The sequence below is a fragment of the Balaenoptera musculus genome, chromosome 4 (genome assembly GCF_009873245.2).
Source record: "Balaenoptera musculus isolate JJ_BM4_2016_0621 chromosome 4, mBalMus1.pri.v3, whole genome shotgun sequence".
Lineage (NCBI taxonomy): Eukaryota > Metazoa > Chordata > Mammalia > Artiodactyla > Balaenopteridae > Balaenoptera > Balaenoptera musculus.
This window is the reverse complement of record NC_045788.1, coordinates 142794763-142815173: the sequence shown is the minus strand read 5'-3', so window position 1 is coordinate 142815173 and position 20411 is coordinate 142794763. Positions and strand designations below refer to the sequence as shown.

General features: G+C 45.8%; 1 protein-coding gene across 5 annotated transcripts in view; it reads right to left on the bottom strand.

Moving 5' to 3' along the window:
• AGPAT3 (1-acylglycerol-3-phosphate O-acyltransferase 3) overlaps nucleotides 1-20411 on the bottom strand; it is a 97755-nt gene that overhangs the window by 53276 nt on the left and 24068 nt on the right. For 4 of the 5 annotated variants that reach the window (XM_036850096.1, XM_036850094.1, XM_036850097.1 and 1 more), the window contains one exon: nucleotides 10270-10335. The exons of the other annotated variant lie outside the window; for it this stretch is intronic. The gene's annotated coding sequence lies outside the window, so the exon portion shown is untranslated. The remainder of the gene's footprint in view (nucleotides 1-10269; nucleotides 10336-20411) is intronic. 5 annotated transcript variants of the gene reach the window in all.

The window sequence follows — 20411 nt, the reverse complement described above, 5'->3', positions numbered from 1 at the left end:
CATTAAATGGCAGGTCCTTTATGAGCAACATGGCTTCTGAGAAAGACATCACGTGTTGCTGGTGGAGGTATTTTTCTAGCACGTCCAACACGAGGTACCTAGAGCAGAGAAAAAACACCCAAATGGATGTCCCATGTCCCCACCAAAACTCCCTCCTTCCTCAAGTTTTAGCTCCTCACACCCAGATCCTGGGTGTGAGAATTTTCTTTTACTAAAGGGGAAATCGTTTTCACTAGACAGAATTTACCCCAAATAAAGAAGCCTACATCCTCACAACAATCTATCAAGTGTTTGTTAAACCTTCACAAAAACAGCATCAAGATACAGAGAAATCATAAAGGACTATCCTGACACTCGCACCTACCGCTGGTCTCCCGAGACGTCCCCCTGCGCTCCTGGAATGTTCTCCACCACACCCGTCCTGCAGAGTGGCTGTGGACACGCCCACCTCCCCAGACACCCACCGGCCCATCCCCAGACTCCAGAGGTCAGGGGTCACAAGCATGACCCCTGGAGACTCCTCAGAGAGCCAACAGCCGGGGGCTGGTTACTGATTAACAGAAGCACAACCATCAACTGAAAACAAGCTGTCGGGCGCCGAACAGCGGAGCTGCTCCGAGGTCCGTGATAAAGCCCTGATAAAGCCAAGTTCCTGGCATCACAGAGCCGGGATGGGATGGGCAGCCCCGAGCCCCACCCTCCCACAGGGGGACACACACACGCCCACAGAAGAATGAGCCGGTGGCGGAGGCTGCCCTGGGAAGGGTCCCCACGCTCGGGGGTGCGGGCGAGGGTGAATGCGGTGCTCATGGTTGGTCGTGGACTTCAGCGCCCGCTGGGCTGCTGCAATCAGAACTGTATGGGCATCTGGGATAGAGAAAGAACAGGATAAAAAGGCAGGCCGAGCATCCGGGGAGGGCAGGGGTGGAAAGTGAGAAGTGGGCGGGGAGTGACACAGCCGGGGCCTATGTGTCCTGCCGTCTGCTCCAGCATCACTTCCCCGGCCTCCCGGTCCCTCGGTCCCTCGTCTGCAGACGATGCCCAGAGCCTGTCCGGCCACGGCAGGGACTCTGAGAGAGCAGAGGTGCAAACGCCCGGCACGGTGCTGTACATGCCTAGAAATGAGGCTGTGAAAACATCGTGAGCCCAAATCCTGGTTCTCAGGTCTTCACACTATTTGGGAAGAAAGTAGAGACACGGATACCCTTTGTCTCGGTCTCCAGGCATCCTAGTGTCAGAAGGGTACCACTCCACGGAGAGGAACAGGTGAACAGATTTAACAGGTTAAATTCAAGAACAGGCAGGAAAGCAAAGGAAAAGGATGGTAAATAATGATGCTGTGATGATAATGAAGTAGAAAGCCCTTCATTATCAGTGATGAACAAGTATATCACTTGATCACGACAAGTATAAAGAGAAGTCTAAAACTCCAGCTGTCTGCTAGATTTACAGGAGACAAAGCTAAGACGCGATGTCACAGAAAGACAGAAACTGAAGGCACAGGAGAGACACATAGACAAACACCCATGGGAAGAATGCTGGTATGGCAGAGGAAGATGGAGAAGCAGACTTGAAGCAGAGAGGCCCTAAGCCATGAAGGGGGCTGGCACATGGGGACAAGTGGTTCTGAACCGGTGCCCACCACACGGCTGGAGGACACGCCCTGGCCACCGGAAGGAGCTCTGGTGTGTTCCAGGGGAGAGAGAAGACCAGGTGGAGACGGCTGTCCCGACAGGATGGCAGCCAAGCAGGACAGTCGGGGGGGGGGGGGGGGGGCGGGTGGAAGCAGGGCGACCCCGTCACTCTGCGGGCAGAAGCGGGTACACCGACGGGGAGCCCGCGTGCAGGGCCGTCGGGAGCAGGTGCCAGGCAGGGGAACGCCGTGGGGAGGGGAGGTCTCAGGGCATCTTACTGTCACTCCTACTAGAGAAACAACAGACATTATCCAGAAGGAGGGGACCCAGGATCTGACATAAAGCTACTCGTATTAGGTGACCACTAAGGCGAAACACACTTTCCCATCTATCGGGTCAGCACTACCAAACACAAAACAAAGCACCAGAAAGGCTAAGAACAGACACCACATACAGAACCAGTGAGTGTGTTCATGTATGGGCACCATTCTATCTGTATTTACCCTTGAAATACACAAAATAGGGACAGCACTAATCCAAACACACGGATCGTATCAGTCAATACAAATGGGCTAAGATCGGCTACAAAAAGGGAAATATTTTCATACTGGCTTGTGAAAAAAAATTCAGCTCTGCCAGGTGTAAGAGAATACCTCAACCAAAACAATTCATCAGGGTCGAAAATAATGAATAAATATATACTGGGAAATGCCCAAAAAATAGGGTTCAAAGTCTTGATATCAGAGAATAAAATATCAGGCACATGAAATTAATGAGACAAAGCAGGACTATTTATAATTCTAGAAACTAAAATTCTCAAGGAAGATATAAGTTTAATATCTATGTACCATATAATGCAGCTTTACTTTTCATAAAGCAGAAATTACAGGGATGCCACAGAAACAAATCAAAGCATGCTAATAATAGGAGATGTCAGTACATCTCTTTTAATCCAAGAAAGAACAGTGGTCAAGAACTAAGAGAGACCACAGACGATGCAGCAGCAAGACATGAAGTGGATCTTTAGGACAGGTAGCCAATCCTGCACTTGATAAGAGAAGACACACTTTCTCTCAATTGCTCATAGAAACATTCATGAACAGTGCCCATAAATTAAGCAACGAAGAAATTTTCAACAAATTCCAAACAGTAATTAAAACACAAACAATATTGCCTAGAAATCAGGAAACAGAAAAGGCCTTTCCCACCCCACCGCCCGCCCCAAACATGAATATTTTCCTCTTAGATGCTCCTCTCCAGGGGAAGTAGAAACCCAAACTGCAGAATTTCTAGAAAACATAATGAAAACTAAAGCAGTGCTTGGAGGAAAATTTATCACATTAAATACTTTAAATCTTTAGAAATGAGAGCATGAAAATAAGAGAGTTAAGCCTCCAATTCAGAAAGTTAGAATTACAAAAGTAACTGAAGGAATTAATAAGTTAAAAGCAAAAAATGAGTTAGAACAAAAAGCATTATAATAGTTAAATCTTTAAAAACTGGTTTTCAAAAAAATTCATAAAACAGATACATCCCCTAGAGCAATACAAATAAATTAAGAAAAGGGGAATAAAAATACATAAAATAAGAAAAGAGAGAAAAACCATCAAAAAAATAAAGTTTTTAAAAAATCATGGAAATAATTGTACATCTCTATGCAAATAAACTTGAAAACTTGGATGACGTGGATAATTTTGTAAGAGAGAAAAATTTACAAAAACAGTGACCACAGAAAAGATAGAAAGTCTGAACAGACCTAGTTTTATAGAATTAAAAGAGTTGTCTGTCAGAGTTACCTCTAATGAAAGATACCAAACCCAGATGACTCACAGGAGAAATCTACCAATCCTATAAGAACAGATTATCTTGACACAGCTTAACATTGTCCAGAACACAGAGAAGGAAGGAAATTTCCAAATGCCTTTTTATGAAGGAAGTGTGATGCTGAATCCACAATGTGAGAGTGAAAGCAGAAAGAAGGGGACTTGTCTAAATCAACAGTTCTCAAGTGTGATGTGAGGACCCCGGGGTGGGGTGGGGGCAGTCTGAGAGTCGTCTGTTTTCCAAGCACATACTTGGTGAAGCAGAATTTTCATCACATAGCTCCACCAAACAACGCAGTAAAACAGACTGAATGCAGAAGCAGATAGTTCAGGGGTCTCCTATTAGGTCAGATGCCTGAGAGATTAATTACATTGTGGAAATATAAAATAATGGCCCTCTCCTCATTACATTTTTTTTTCAGCTTTGGAAAATATAGTTCTTCTTCATTAAAAAATGCTATTTATGTTAACATGTAATGGGTTTATTGCTGCTCTTTTAAATGAATTATTAAATAAAAATTTTTAATGTTCTGTGTTGATTTCTAAACTATTACCTATCAAGAGCAGGGTTTCTCAACTGCGGCACTATTGACATTTGGGACCAGATACTCTTCTGTCAGGGGACTGTCCTGTGCATTGTAGGATATTCGGCAGCACCCCTAACTTCTACCCACTGGATGCCAGTAGAGACACCCCACCACACCAGTTGTGTCAACCAAAAGCATCTCCTGGTGTTGCCAAATGTCCCCTTGGGTGGGGGAAGAATCACCCCCAGCTGAGAACCACAGTAGCTATAACTCACAAAAACAAAAGCTTTTTAGGGTCCTCAATAATTTTTTAAGAGTGTAAAGAGACCAAAAGTTTGAGACCCACTGCTCTTTACTTATGAATATAAATACAAAAATTCCTTTAAAATTAGCAAACAGAATCTAACAGCACATTAAAAAGATAATGCATCATGACCAAGTGGGGTCTGCTCCATGAATGCAAGGATGGTTTGATAGTAGGAAATCTATTAATAAAATCCATTATATTTCTGTAAAAAGAATTGTGGGCAGGTAATTTAACAAAATCTAACCTCACTCCCTGATGAGAACACTCAATAAAGTAGGAGCAATTTAAAATTATTACATACACTCATTATATGCTTCCCCCTAAGATGATACACTCCCCATATACTTCTCCGTGAGGTAATAACATCTAAGACTCCAAATCAGCACTTACTTAATGGAGAAACACGAGAGGCATCCAGCAAACATCAGGAAAAAGACAAGACGCCTGTTACGTAACAGGCCAATCAGATGCGTGAACACAGACTGGACATTCTCAATAAACATACCTTACTTAGCAAACTGATTCCAGTCACATAGTTAGGAAAAAAAAAATCATGACCAAATTTGGTTTATGATAGGACACAGGAATGGTCTACCATAGAAAGTCAATTAGTCTAGTGATTGTCAACAGAGACAAAAGAAGAAAAACAACACGATTATTTCATGAGATTCAGGAAAAGCAGCTGATGACGCTTGGCACCACCCATAACTGTTTAAGGACGTCCGGCATCAAGGCCCCGACTCCCCAGAAAGCTCACTGCAGCCACGGTGGCAAGACAAGGAAAGAAATAAGAGAAACCAGGGTTAAAAAGAAGGAAACCAGCTTTCGTCACTTGTAGGTGATATGACTGTCTACACAGAAAATCCAGGAAGTTCTTGAGGCAGGTTACTGGCGATAACAGGAGGGCAGTGAGGGTTCCGGCAGGTGGGCAGCCGGGCAGGGCCTCCCTCCTCCCGGGTCTGTTCCAGCCAGCAGCTCCCCTGAGAGAAGCTCACGTCGCTGGGGGGACCAGGAAGACAGCACAGCAGCCCTAAACCCGAGAAGGGGCCACACGTGCGCGACCCGACAGGCACTCGTGGGCCAGGCCTCTCTCCAGCATCTGCGCTGGGCCGTGCAAGCTGGACTGTCCCTCGCCTGCCTCGGTCCTGGGGTTTCTATGTTTCCATGGACACGCTTCCTAATTTCAATTCACACACAAGCCAGTGTGAAACAACGTCAGGCAAGGCCTGCGCGAGACGGCTGCAGGAACTCCCGGTTCCAGAAGGCGCTTCCCCGGACGCCCATCCCCGCTCATCCTGTTCCGCCCCGTGGAGCAAGCGTCCTGGCTCGAGAGGATTCTTCCACTTTCAGTTCTATTCACGGAGAGATAAGGAGCCGCCAGCAGACGGCGTCTGTGGGACACGGTGGCCTTGTGGCCAAGCAGAGCCAGATGGAGGCCCCGGCCCGTTTCTGCTTCTGCTGTGCTTGCACTTTAGATACGTGAAGGACCCGGCTTTGCTACCGAACACTGGTGACCAGGCGATAAAGCGCATGTAACCACGTGTGCACACAACCCTTTACGTGTGTCCCAACGACAGGAACGCAGCCTGGAATGTTCCAGAAAACAGACACTCCTCGGTGGAAAGGCAATCCGGCCCAGGCCACTGTCCATATACAGCCTACCCACGCCCACCCCCCCACTTACAAACAGCACCAGCCAGAGACTCCACACGGGCAGGGGGCAAAGTCCACCTTCCAGCAGGTCAGGCATCTGGGCCGGGCAGGGCCGCTCAGACACTGCAGAGCCTCGAGGCCCATCGTCACCCTCCCAGAGGACTGTCCCCCTTGCGCTCACCCAACCCTCACCCCAGCCCCTCAATACAAGAATGAGTGTGCCAGTTATGACACTTTCTGAGACACACAAACACATCTCAAGTCTTGAAAGCACACTCTGGCTCTAAGAAACTGATAACCGGGTAACTGTGCTCTGAAACTGTCACCCAGACTTCTTATAAAGCGTGTGCGCCCGTGTGTACGTATATGTATATATAGCCATGCTCTTTAGAACATGCATAAAAGAGGAAGCTAAGTCTTTTTAAACGAGGTAGATCTCTGTGTAGTAAAAGACCCCCAAGCAAGTTAAGATTAAGTTGCACAGATAGATATCATGACACATAAACACATTTTTAGAACCTCTGTGCCCGTGTGTTCTTACGTGTATTTTGACAAGCTCTGAAAGGATAAACCACAAACCATTTATAGCGGTTCCCTCCAGGAAAAAGGGTGGGATTTGGGATGGAGTAAAGAATGGAATTTTGATTACTTATTAAATTTGGTTCTGTGTTTAATTTTTATAAGCACATATCACTTCTTTAATTAAAATTTAAATATTAACAAAAAAATCACCTCCTGGCTTATAAAGCTCCAACCTTCTGTCTCTCCAGCGGTTTCGAAGTCTCAACAATTACGCTGAACACTGTTAAGACTGCTTTTTAAGGGAAAAAGCTTACCCTGCAGGACACTGGGCTCCTCCAGACACAGCTTGGCCCGTCAGAGTCTGAGCCCTTTGCTCAGCCCCTCGTGTCACCTTTAGAGCAAAGAGAACCCGACCTCAAACACGGCCACGCAGGGGGCTGCACACAGGGGCCTCCCACCTCGCCCGCCCTCGCAGCCCCTCCCCCTGCCCCCCTCCCCCCACCCCTGGACTGAGTTCTGAGTCTGCAGTCCACGTGGGCCACAGCGGGGGAGGGAAAGGCACTGTTTCAGCATCAGTACCTAAGAAAGACTAAGGAAAACCTTCCAGTCATCTTAAAACTTGTAAGAAAAGTTAATGGAAAACTCGTGGGAGCTAAAATTGCAATAAGCTACGTAGGAGAGATGTTTTGTTTGTTCTACCATTCATCAGTGAGGGGGGCCACAGAGCCAGCCACTAAACATGCTGCCTTGGGGCCACGTTGGAGGCGGGCGTTCTCAGGTCCCAGAGCCCAAGGGTCCGCGCAGCCAAGGTCCTAGCACTCTCCCGGCTTCTCCCCCAGCCCCTCCCTCCCGGGCAGCAACCGCACATCCTGCAGGGCTGGCACAGGACCTGACGACCAGCACAAGTGTCCACCAGGGTGCCAGGGGCCGCCAGGGACAGGACCACATACACCTGCCCTCAGGGCACGGCAGGGCTCTGAGCCCCAGGGGGCCACTCATGAGCACAGGCAAAGGACTCATCCTGAGCCTGCGTCCTCATCAGAAAAACACAAGTAACATACGCTCCACACGATGGGAAGAGAACTGAACAGTGAGGGATTTTTAAGTGCTCAGCTCAGAGCCGACATGCATAATAGCAATGATAAGAGTGATGGATGAGGGGCTTCCCTGGTGGCGCAGTGGTTAAGAATCCACCTGCCAGTGCCGGAGACACAGGTTCGAGCCCTGGTCCAGGAAGATCCCACAACTAAGCCCGTGCACCACAACTACTGAGCCTGTGCTCTACAGCCCACGAGCCACAACTACTGAGCCTGTGCGCCACAACTACTGAAGCCCATGCGCCTAGAACCTGTGCTCCCAACAAGAGAAGCCACCGCAATGAGAAGCCCGTGCACCGCAACGAAGAATAGCCCCCGCTCGCCGCTACCAGAGAAAGCCTGCGTGCAGCAATGAAGACCCAACGCAGCCAAAAGTAAAATAAATAAAAATAAATAAATTTTAAAAAATAAAATAAATGTTTAAAAAAAAAAGAGTGATGGATGAGCCCCGCTGCCCCCCACCCAGCTCCACTCACCTCATCCTTCCACTCATCAAACCACATTGTGGTTTGTAACTTCCATTTCTCTGATGACTAATTAAGTTGCACATCTTTTCAGATGTTTATTAAACATTTGGACATCTTTTGAGAGGTGCCAGTTCAAGTCACAAACGAATGATTTGCCTTAAATTTCAATACTGATGATTACTAGCTTGGGTGGGGGGGGGGTGGTTGTATCTTTCCTGCCTCTAAAAAATGGTAAGTCGTAAATGCATAACTGAAAAGTCATTTCTTTTTGTAAATGTTGAGTTAATCTTGCTGGATGCTTGGTTATAAATCTGACTGTCCCGGAGCTGAAAAGCACATCTCCAACTTACCACTCTTCTCCCCGTCCCTTTTCCCAGCCCTCAATTGCTACAGAACTTTGAGGTCCCGTCCCCAGAAAAGAGGGAGAGCAAAATGATTTCCATCTCCAACCTCCCCCAATCCCATCTTTCTGGGAGAGGTCTGGTTGATGACCAGGGCCCCCGGTCACTCTCCTCCAGAAACAAACCAGTGTTGAGGACACATGCCTGCCACGTACGATGCAACATGCTTCACACATCAAAAGGCTCTTGGTGCCACCCACAGCCCCCGCGGCCATCGCAGGCCACATCTTGGGCAGTGGCAGTTAGGAGGGAGAGAATCCTTTTAGCCCCAAGTATAGTTCACCCATTGCCAGATGATAATCAAAAGGAAGGGAATACATGGAGAGCTCAACTTTAGGATACAATGTAGTTTGATTTTCTTTTGCACAGAACAGAAGCTTGCAACAATTTAACAGCTAAAACCACAAGCTGTGTACTCAATCAATAATGAGCAAAAAAAGCAAATAAACTTTTGTTGATTCAGAATGTTGGAGGTGAGGTGCTCAGAGAACGCAGTAGCTGAGAGCTGCCATGTACCTCATATTTATATTTCCAGTTATCCAGTGAGCACTCATAATAAAATACTTAATTATAAAGCGACACTAAACAAAGTAATTTTAACTGCAGTGCTCCACTCATATATTTAAGCAACATTATTTTCAATAAGTCATGACTATAAATATAAAAAGTATGCGACTGACACCGGCTTGCATTCATGCTATTCACATCCCCAGCGCTTGTTCTTAACCGGCTAGGCTAGTCGCTATCAGCACACAGTGTAACTATTACACATGAGGGGAAACTGCCTGCCCACCGGGAGCTGGGATCCCGCAGTGAAACTTGTAAACTTCCAAACATAATGGCTGCACTCGCTCTCTGCAGAAAGCACTTTAAGTGACAGGTGTCTCCTGGGTCCAAAGAAGAAATGGCAGGGGGAGGAGGCCTTCTGGTCAAGGCTGGATTAATACAAAAGGAACCTGTCACTCAGTCACCTAACACAGCAGATCCCCGAGAACACGTCTGCACGCAGAAGGTGAGGTCAGCGTGGAGCCTGAAAGGCAGGTCCTGGACGGCCCGAAGCCAGGACACGGGAGCACAGGAGAGGCCCGGGTCACTGGCGGTCACTCTGCGGCCAGGTTCTGTCCTCAGCCCCGGAGGAACCAAGGCCACCTGACCAGTGTTCTCGGCCACAGCTGCCGATTACCACTGGGCTTCCCAGAGGATCTACCTACAGGAGCAGAACATCCTGACGGCAAACATGCTCCCCGACCTCCGGGTCACACTCCAGCCCTGGACGACTCAGCTGGACAGCTACGTCCATCTCCAAAAGACCCACGGACTTGCAGGTCTGCTAACAAAAGCGGGGTCCAGCTCTGCTGGGGGGACGCCCATTCTTCACTTCCCGAGATGCCCTCCACCCAGCAGCAGTTTTAGCTTGGCCCCTTCACTCATCCCTCCAGGAACAAACAGAAGGGGAACCGCGTTACCTGGACTTTTTCATCTGTATTCAGATTATAATAAATATCCTTTGGCTGTAAGAAAACTTTAAAGTGTATACCCCTTTAAGAAAATCCAACAATGTGTTAAGGCCCGGCTGTGCCCTGCTCGGTCCCTTCAATGTCACTGAAGCTGGATCAGCGAGCCTGTCTCTCAAGGCGATAGACTTCTGTGTCTGCCGACAGAGCCAGGTCCAGACCACTGGGGCAGAACCCACTCCAGGGCTGCTCCAGGGAACAGGAATAAACACACATGTGCACACACACACACACACGCACGCACACACACGCACGCACAGACACACACACGCACGCACACACGCACGCGGCTCAAGCATCAGGTGCCTCCCTCTCCTGACTCACCGCGGCCCAGGGTCAGCAGGGTCAGCGGGGTCCGCAATCGTCCTCAGAGGTTTCCAACTTGAAGGCCTGAGAGTTAAAGACAAACACAAATGTACTTAGGCAGGACTGGAAAAACACTCAGTGAATAAACTACGTGCAGTTACTTTAAAATCAAAAAGACTGCACATCAGGCAAGCAGACAGTTATGAATGAACTTGATTCAGGTCCCGATGACCTGAACGGTCCACTAACTTAAGCAAACACCAGGGACACAGCCTATCAGGCCTTTCCAAGTGCTGTTACTTCCCCCCCGCCTGATAAGGAGGCCCAACAGATGGCCCATAAATGAACAAACCGGAGAGACGCAGGGACCACACCCCAGGACGGACCGCGAAGCAATTCCAACCTCCCCTGCAGGCTCGCAGGAACAGCTGAAGGTAGGCCACCTCCTGATGGATGGACAAGGCGAACAGCCTCCAGGCCTCCCGGCCCCTCTGGGCGCTGAGGCTCCCGTTCCCAGGACGGCAACCGTGCCGACCTCGCCTGCACTCTCCTCCCTCCCAAACCCACTAACCCTGCAGGAGGGGCTCCCGCCAGGCCAGCCCAGCCTGCCACTGATAAAGCCAAACCCAGGCCTACCGGCTAATTTTAGTCTTGTTTTTGTTTGTTTGTTTTGAGTTGTGGTAAAATACACATAAAAATCACCATTTAAACCATTTTCCAGTGTACAGTTCAGTGGGGTTAAGTCCATTCACACTGTTGTGCGGCCATCACCACTGTCCATCCACAGAACTTTCCATCTTCCCAAACTGAAACTCTGTGCCCATGAAACACTCCCTCCCATCCCCTCCCCAGGCCCTGGCCCCCACCGTCCTGCTGTCTGTCCTTATGAACTTGATGACCCTAAGGACCTCATATAAATGGAATCACACAGTATTTGTCCTTTTGTGTCTGGCTTATTTCACTGAACATAATGTCCTCAAGGTTCATTCAGGTCGTAGCATGTGTCATAATTTTGCTTGTAAGGCTGAATAATATTACATTGTATGCAAATACAACATTTTTTTCTTCTATAAACCTAATAGCTTTAGCTTTCGTATTTAGGTCTGGGCGACCAGACCATCTTGAGTTAATTTTTTAATATGGGATGAAGTCGGGCGAAGGTTCACCGTTTTTGCATATAGCTGTCCAATAGTCCTGGCACCAGCTGTGGAAAATACTATCACTTCCCCATTGAATTACGTTGAAACTTTTGTTGGAAATCAATTTATTATAAATGTGTGGGTTAGTTTCTGGAATCTACTCCGTTCCAATGATCTGCATGTATACCTTTTTGCTGTTCCACAATGTCTAGATTACCACAGAAGTAGAGGAAGTCTTAAAGCCAGGCACTCTTTTCTTTGCCTCTTCAAATTTATTGGAGCTCTCCTAGGTCCTTAGATTTCCAATGTAAATTTTAGAATAAGCTTGTAAATTTCTACAAAAAGCCTTGCCAGGATTTGATTGTGATTGCGCTGAATCTATATAACAGTTTTGGTAGAATTGACATTTTAGTAACATTGGGTCCTGTGGTCCATTAACATAGTATAGCTCCCCATTTATTTAGGTCTGCTTTAATTTCTCTTGGCACTATTTTGTTATATTTATCCCTAAGAATTTCATATTTTTGATGCTACTGTAAATGGTGTTTTGTTGCAGCTTTTAACTATTCGGTGCTAGTATGTAGAAATAAAATTAATTTTGTTATAATGACCTTGTGTCCTGTAAATTCACTGAACTCACCTACTGGTTCTAGTAACTTTGTGGATTTCTTAGGATTTTCCACATAGGCCATCATGCCATCTGTGAATAAAGATATTTTTACTTCTTTTTTCCCCTTCTGTATGTCTTTTCTTTCTTTTTCTTGCCTTATTCTTCTAGTATAATGTTGAATGAGAGTGGTGAATAAGAGCAGATGTCCTTGCCTTGCTCCCAATATAGAAGGAAAGCTTCAGTCTTTCACCATTATGTAGGATGTTAGCTGTAGGTTTTTCATAGATGCCCTTTATTAGACTGAGGCCATCTACTTCTAGTTTGCTGAGAGATTTTTTTTTTTTTTACCACAAATGAGTATTAAATTTTTTTTTTTTTTGCACCACTGAGATAGTCATATGGTCTTCTTTTTTGTCTGTTAATAAAGTGAATTATAATGACTGATTTTGAATGTTAAACCAACTTTGCATTCCTGGGATAAATCCCACTTGGTTATGGTGCAGTAGACTTTTTACATATTGCTGGGTTTGATTTGCTAAAATTTTCTAATTCAGGCAGGATTTTGTTCACGATGGATATTGGTCCATAGCCTGTGTGGTTTTGGTACCAGGGTGATGCTGGCCTCATAAAATGAGCTAAGAAGTGCTCCCTCCTCCTCTAATTACTGGAGGACTTTGTGTAGAATTGGTACTATTCCTTAAATGTTTGATAGAATTCATCAACGATGTCATCTGGGCCAAGAGTTTTCTTTGTTAGAAGGTTTTTATATACAAATTGAATTTTTTGATAGATTCAGGGTTATTTGGGTTATCTATTTTGACTTGAATACGTTTTAATGATTTCTTTTGCTCCAGGAATGTGTCCCTTTCATCTGTGTTGTCACATCTCCTGGCATGGAGCATTGCAGAATATTCCCTTAGGATCTCTATTGACTCTTCCCCTCTCAGTTCTGATTTTGGTAGTTTTTCTTCTCTCTTTTTTTTCTGATCAGTCTAATTAGGAGTTTACCAATTTTAATGATTCTTTCAAAGAACCAACTTTCGGTTTCACTGATATTTTTCTACCGTTTGTTTTCTACCTCATTGATTTTTGCTCTTTGTTATTTCTTTCCTTTGTTTACTTTTTTTTAAGGTTGAAGCTTAAATCATTGATTTGAGAACTGTTTTATGTTCTAATACGATCATTTAATGCTATAGATGCCTAAGCACTATTTTACCTGCATTCCACAAATTCTGATACCTTATGTTTTAACTTTCACTCAGTTCATAATGTTATCAAACTTCCCTTGTGACTTTTTCTTTGACCATGGGCTATTTAAAAGTGTCTTTATTGAGTTTTCAAATATTTGAGGATTTTTCCAGATATCTTTCAATCACTGACTTCTAGTTTAATTCTCTGTTGATCACAGAAAATACTTCCTATGGTTTCAGTCCTTTTTCAATTACTGAGATTTTTTTCATGGGCCAGAAGTTGGTCTACCTTGGTGAAAGCTCCATGTGTACTTGCAAAGAATATGTGTCCTGCTGTTGTTGGATGGGTGTTCTATCAACACCAGTCAAGTCAAACTGATTGATGGTGTTGTTCAAGTCTTCTCTATCTTTACTGATTTACTATTTGTTCTGTCAGTTATTGAAAGAGACGTGTTGAAATCTCCAACTGTAATTGTGGATTTGTCTAATTCTCCTTTCAGTTCTATCAGTTTTTGCAGTATGTATTTTGAAGCTCTTGTTAAGTGCACATATATTCAATATATTATGTTCTCTTGATGAACTGACCCCTTTTATCACTATGAGGAGACATTCTCTTCCCTGGCAATATTTCTTGTCCTGAAATATAACTTGTCTGATATTAATATATCCACTTGGGCTATCTTGTGATTCATGTTGGCATGATATCTATCTTTCTAACCCTTTACTTTTAACCTATCTCTGTCTTCATATTTAATGTGGAAAGCACTTTTACCTAATCTTTTCCATCTGCTCTGACACTCTGACAAAATGCCTTTTATTTGGAGTTTTCAGGCCGTCCATATTTGATGTGATTGTTGATATGGTTGGGATTAAATCTATTATCGTTCTATCTGTCCTATCTGGATTTGTTTGTTTCATTTTCTCCTTTTTTCTGTCTTCTTCTGGATTAGGGATTTTTTTAAGATTCCATTTTATTTCCATTATTAGTTTATTAGCTATACCTCTTTGTTGTTTTTTTAACGGTTGCCCTAGAATTTACAATGTATATCTTTAGTATATCACTGTCTACTTTCCAATAATATTATAATACTTCACATGTATTTTAAGAACTTTACTAGTTTCCATTTCCCCACTTCTAGATCTTCGGCTATATTACTGCCATACCTCTTACTTCTATTTATAAACTCTATAAAACATTGTTAGTACTTTTACTTTAAACAGTAAATTATCTTTAAAGGACTTTTAAAATGAGAGGACAAAACTCTTTTACATTTTCCTGCATTTCTGCTACTCTTTATTCCTTCAGATCCAAATTCCTGTCTGGTGTCACTTTCCTTGTCCCCAGAGGACTTCCTCTATATTTTCTGGAGTTCAAGTCAGCTGGTGATAAATTATTTTCAGCTTTTAAATGTCTAAAAAAGTCTTTATTTGGCTTTCACTTTGGAAAGAGACTCTGTTAGCTACGGGATTGTAGGCTGAAGCTTTTTTTCTTTCTGTATCTTGAAGATGCCCTTCCATCCTCTTCTGAACTGCACCACTTCTGACAAGAAGTCCACTGTGACTTCATCTCTGTTTCCTCTGTACAGTGTAGGTTTTTGCCTCTGGCTTCTTTTAAGATCTTCTGCCTTTAAGATTTCCAGAAATTTGATTCTGATGTACATGGGTGTAGTTCTCTTCATGTTTCTTCTGCCTGGGATTTACTGATCTTCTTGAAAATCAGTTTTCATCAAATTTGCAAAATTTTAGCCATTATTTTTTTCAAATATTTTCCGTCACACACACCTCTTTTCCGGAATTCAATTTCATGTTTGTTATCCCTCTTTATACGGTTCCACTGATACTGCTGCTTTTTTTCCCTGTCCTTTTCCTGTGTTTCATTTTAGAAAGTTTCTAGTGACATGTCTTCAAGAATACTGAAGATAAATATTGGGTCTGAGTGTCTGACCCACTATGAACCCCACCCAGTGCATTTTCCTCTCTAGAAGATTTGGGTCTTTTTTATATCTTCTATTTTCTCCTCATTCTGTGCATATTCTCTCTGTGTCATTGGACACATGGGGCATATTTATAACAGACATTTTTAGCATCCTTCTATGCTAATTCTACCATCTGGATAGTTGTGGATCCACCTGGATCTGTTTCCAGTTGATTTTTCTTGACTTCTGGGTTATGTTTTCCCACCTGTTTGCATGACAAGTAATTTTTGCTTGGTTCCTGGACACTGTGAACACGGCGTGTCGGGGGGTGAGCTTGTCGTGGGGTCCCTCAAATATTGCCAGGCTTTGTTTGGGAGTATCATTAACTTTCTCAGAGTTGTTTGACCTTCTCAAGCTTTGTTTCTGTGGATCCTGAGTAGGCTTGCATCTCGGGGGGAGGCGATGGCCTCTGAGGTCCCTACCCGACACCCTCTGAGCTGTGAGGTCTTTCCGCCTGGCTGGTGAGAACACAACTTCATTCACAGCCCGTGTGAACTGAGGGAACAGTTCTATCTACTCCCTTCCAGGCTCCCCCGACCTTGGTGGCATCCCACACACGTGCGCAGATCACCACAGTCTAAGAACGAGTCGGGGGTACCGTTCTCAGCTCTCTAGAGCTCCTGAGTCATGCAGTCCTATCCCCTCCAGTATCCCCGCAAATTCCAGCCTTCACGGAGTCCCCGAACGCCAGCCTCTGTCTCCACCTGCCCTCCCTGTGCTCAGCTTGGCCGCTGCAGGTGATAAGCTGGGAGAGGGGCGCCCCACGCACACCCTCTCGTGGGGTCACCGTCCGGTGCTCCTGCTGGGCATGTTTGAAGTCGGTAGCCTCACACACTTTTGTTTGTTTTCCTTTGTTTAAGGTGGAATGTGTGGTCTGGTCCCTTTCATCCCATCACGGCTAGATGTGGATGTTGGGATCTTGCATTTTCATTCCATTTCTCACTCATCCATCGTGGGCAGCGCTAGCGGACGTGACCACTGCACCTTAGCTGAGAAGTGCTGATCAGCATGTCAGAGGCAGAGGCTGCAGCTGCACAGAATGGAGATGCCTGCAATGTCTGGAGAGACGACCAGCGACTCTCCTGCACGCGGGTGGATGGAGGGGGGTCCGGGGGGGGCGACAGCACGAGGCAGGAGGGCGCAGCTCAGAACCAGCGGCAGGCGGCAGGGCCTTCCCCATTGTTGCCCCTTCCTGAGACGTTCCGTACGGCCTGGCACGCAGGCACCGACCGCTCAGCCTTGTCAGAACTCTTTCTACATTCCGGTACCAGCCCCTTGTCAGATGTGTGATTTGCAAATATTTTCTCCCATCCTGTGGGTTGTCTTTTCACTTTCTTGAAGCACAAAGGCTTTTAATTTTGATCTCAGAAGCCAGAGAAAAAAGGCGGATTACCTGCAAAGGAGAGACAGCCTGACGATGATTTGTTCGCATATGAAGGATGTCAACGGCCAGCACAGGCTGTCATCAGTGTGATGAAAGGACCTGACTGGCAACCCAGAGTCTACAACCAGCAAATGCATCTCTGAAGGAGCAGGGAAAACTAAACAAAAGTGGGGAAGGCTTGCCACCAGCAGAATCTAACTAAAGGAATTTCTAATGCACGTACACTTCAAGCAGGAAGAAGTGATCTCAGACGGAAAGTCAAAGATGAGAAAAAAATAAAGAGCAAAGAAAGTGGCAGATATATCTACAAATCAAAAACAGAAGTAATATTAAGGATACAGCAACAAAGGTTTGTGAGGTTAAAAACATTAAATACACAATAACACATGAGTTGGAAGGGAAAGTTAGGGGTGATCTCAGTCCTTGGATCGCCCCTGAAAAGTAAAGTACTAGTTAATTTGACGTTCGATAAGTAAGAATGTTGTAATTTCTGGGAAAACCATCAAAGGAACAGAAAGAGTCCATAACTTCCTAGTGGTAGTGGTCAAAAAAAAAAAAAAAGAAACAAAGAAAAAAGAAAGGATCAATCATCAATTCAAAAGAAAGCAAGAAAGGAGAAGGGAAGAAAAAAGAAACAGCACAGATAAAACAGTCAGTAAAATATAAGATGGTAGATTTAAACTCAAATCTATCTGTAATTACATTTAAAGTAAACCAAATAAAGACTCCAGCTTAAAAAAATTTTAATTGTCAGAGTTTTTTAAAGAGATGATCAAACTTCAGTTAAAAAAAACACTTTAATTATATGCTGTTTATGAGGTACATCTAAGACATAAAAATACAAAAGGGTTAAAAATAAAAGAATAGAAAGAGTCTACAAGACAAGTACTACCCAAAGGTTCAGCTACATGAATTTCAGACAAAGCAGACTTACAGGCAAAAAACACTAGAAGAGATGGACAGATACTTCATTCATAAAGAAGATACCACAATTTTAAAACTGTGTCATTAATATAACACAGCCCCAAACATATAAAGCAAAAATTAATAGAAATGATGGACTTCCTTGGTGGTGCAGTGGTTAAGAATCCGCCTGCCAATGCAGGGGACACAGGTTTGATCCCTGGTCTGGGATTCCACATGCCGCGGAGCAACTAAGCCCGTGCGCCACCACTACTGAGCCTGCACTCTAGAGCCCGCGAGCCATGACTACTGAAGCCCGTGTGCCTGGAGCCCGTGCTCCGCAACAAAGAGAAGCCACTGCAGTGAGAAGCCCGCGCGCCGCAACAAAGACCCAACACAGCCGAAAATTAATTAATTAATTAATTTTTAAAAATTCAATTTATATATTGATAGAAATGCAAGAATTAATAGGCAAATACACAGTGATAACTAGAGAGTCTAACGAACCTCTCTCTGTATTTGATAAAATAGATAGATACAAGAAATCAACGAGGATACAAGAGTTGGTGAACATTTTCTGGAAAGGGCCAAATAGTAAATATTTTAGATTTTTTGGGCCAAACGGTCTCTATTGAAACTACTCAACCAAGTCACAGTGCAAAACAGCCATAGACAATACATAAACCAATGGGTGTGGATGTGATCTCATAAGAATTTATTTCTAGAAGCAAGTGGCGAGCCAGATTTGGCCCATGTGCTACAGTTTGCCGAGGCCTAACGTAGACAGTTTAAACAGCATGATAACGAACCTACCAAAACTAATCTCACCAACCGCAGAATACAGTCTGTTCAAAGATGCACAGAGCATTTCCAAAATTTGACCATATGCTGGGCCATAAAACAAGTCTTGACAAATTTCAGAAGACAGGCATCAGTATCAGAGTATATTCTTAGACCAAAATGTACTGATGCAAAAAAAAAAAAAAAAAAAAGGCAACAAAAAGATATTTGGAAAAATTCTCATATGCTTAGAAATTCAAAACAGTTATTGACAATCAAAAAATAAATCAATTAGATACTAGAAAATCTATTGAATGGAAGAGTAACAAAAATGTGTCATATCACGACTTATAGGCTGCAGCTAAAAGTTCTTAAAGGGATCAAAGGTTATACTTAAGTGTGTGGTAGAAAATTTCAGAAGGCTGAAAACAAATGACCTAAAACATAAGTTAGAAAAACAGAAAGTGAATCAAAAGGAAGGAAGGAAATAACTTAGAAAGCAGAAATTAATGAAATATAAAGCATACAGAAAACCACAAAGGTGGTTCTTTGAACGGATCAGTACAAGTGGCAGAGTTTTGGCAAGAGAATCAAGATAAAGAGAGAGATGGCATGGACGACGTCAGGAGCGAGGAGGAGGAGGTATAAGCAAACGCTTCGGAAATTTTTAAGAGGGAATTATGAGCAGCTTTGGAGCAATAAACTTGAAAACAGAGCTAACAGGACAAATTCCTAGGAAGAGCAATTGACCAAAAAGATACAGAAAACCCAAAGAACAGGCTAACTTTAAAAACCTGAAGCAGAAGTCACAAGCCGCCGCCAGGACCCTGGAAACCTAGGCCCTTGCCTGCGCCCCTCACCTGGGGACCACCACCCTCGCAGACGCCCGGCACCCCTGGGCCTGCCCGGCTGGAGCCTGGGCCCTCAGACCCAAAGGACAGCATGACAACGTCTCCCTCAAATCGCCTTGTGTAAGAAACCAGCCATCACGAGTGGAGAAGACGTTTAACTGAAAGTTGGTTACTCAGGAACCAAGTGTGAGCTTGGAGATCTAATCTCACCGCGGTGGAGACAGAGCAAGCTGTGCATGAACAGGGTGTCGGGACACCTGGGGCTCCCCCTCGGGCCCGAGCCCCACGCCACCTGCGGGGCCAGGGGACACTGTCCAGACCCCAGTCCCACTGCCACGCCCGCCCCCTGGCTGGAGCAAACCCCTGTTCTTCGGTAAGACGAGTGCTTCCATTCCAACAAGGTCTCTGGGGGTGAAGGTTATGCTTCTGAAGGAAACACAGAGCCTCACTGTTAGCTGATTATTAAGGGTAACGGGGGAGAAGCGAGGGCAGAGACAGAGAGTCAACATGTACAACGAGCCGCCGACGCCGACCCAGGCCAGGCCCGCGCTCCAGGTCAACCCTCAGCTGCCCCAGAGCGCAGCCCCGGCCAGGCCCGCCCCGTCCAGCCCGCACGGCCCACGCAGGCCAGCGAGGGGCGGGACGGGCTGCCGGTCGTTCAGACGAGGAGACCATCGCGCTCCACTGAGAAGCCGCCGAACATACGGAAGCACGAGTAGGAGGTACACAAAGACGAGGTTCACGTTCCACATGTTTCCATCGATGAGTTGGTCATGAAAGCTTATATGCTGAGAAAGGTACTACCCCCATCGCCGGCTCACAATCAAATGTTTCATGACACAGACGGGGGAGGGGGGAGGGGAAGAGTGGGGTTGGAGAAGAGGGAAGGGGGAGGGGCCCCCGGGGGAGGGGCCCCCAGCCCCCCCCCAGTCCCCCCAGCCCAGGGACTCTTCTGGGCTGTCAGGGACAGGGTAGCACATGCCTGGTGACAGCGGCGCCCAGCTGGGTCAAGGGTGTCTCAGGAGACAGACACCACGCCCACGGCAGAGAGGAAGGGAAGGTCCCCAGGGCCCCGTGCCCCCCAGGGGCTGTGAGCAGGACCACGGCAGAGCCTCCAGGGCCGACGGCTGAGCGGCAGGAGAAGCTGCTCCGGGGCTGATGGCCTTGGCCTTCCCAGCGGGGCTACAGTGGCCTCAGGAGCCCGGAGCCACGGCCACCGCGCTCTGGGCGCGTCCCTCCCGGAGACCCTGGGGGCCCTGCGCCCCAGCCCCGCCCAGAATCCCCGCCAGGAGCGGACGAGGAGGAGCCCTGCGCGCCCCGGCTTCTC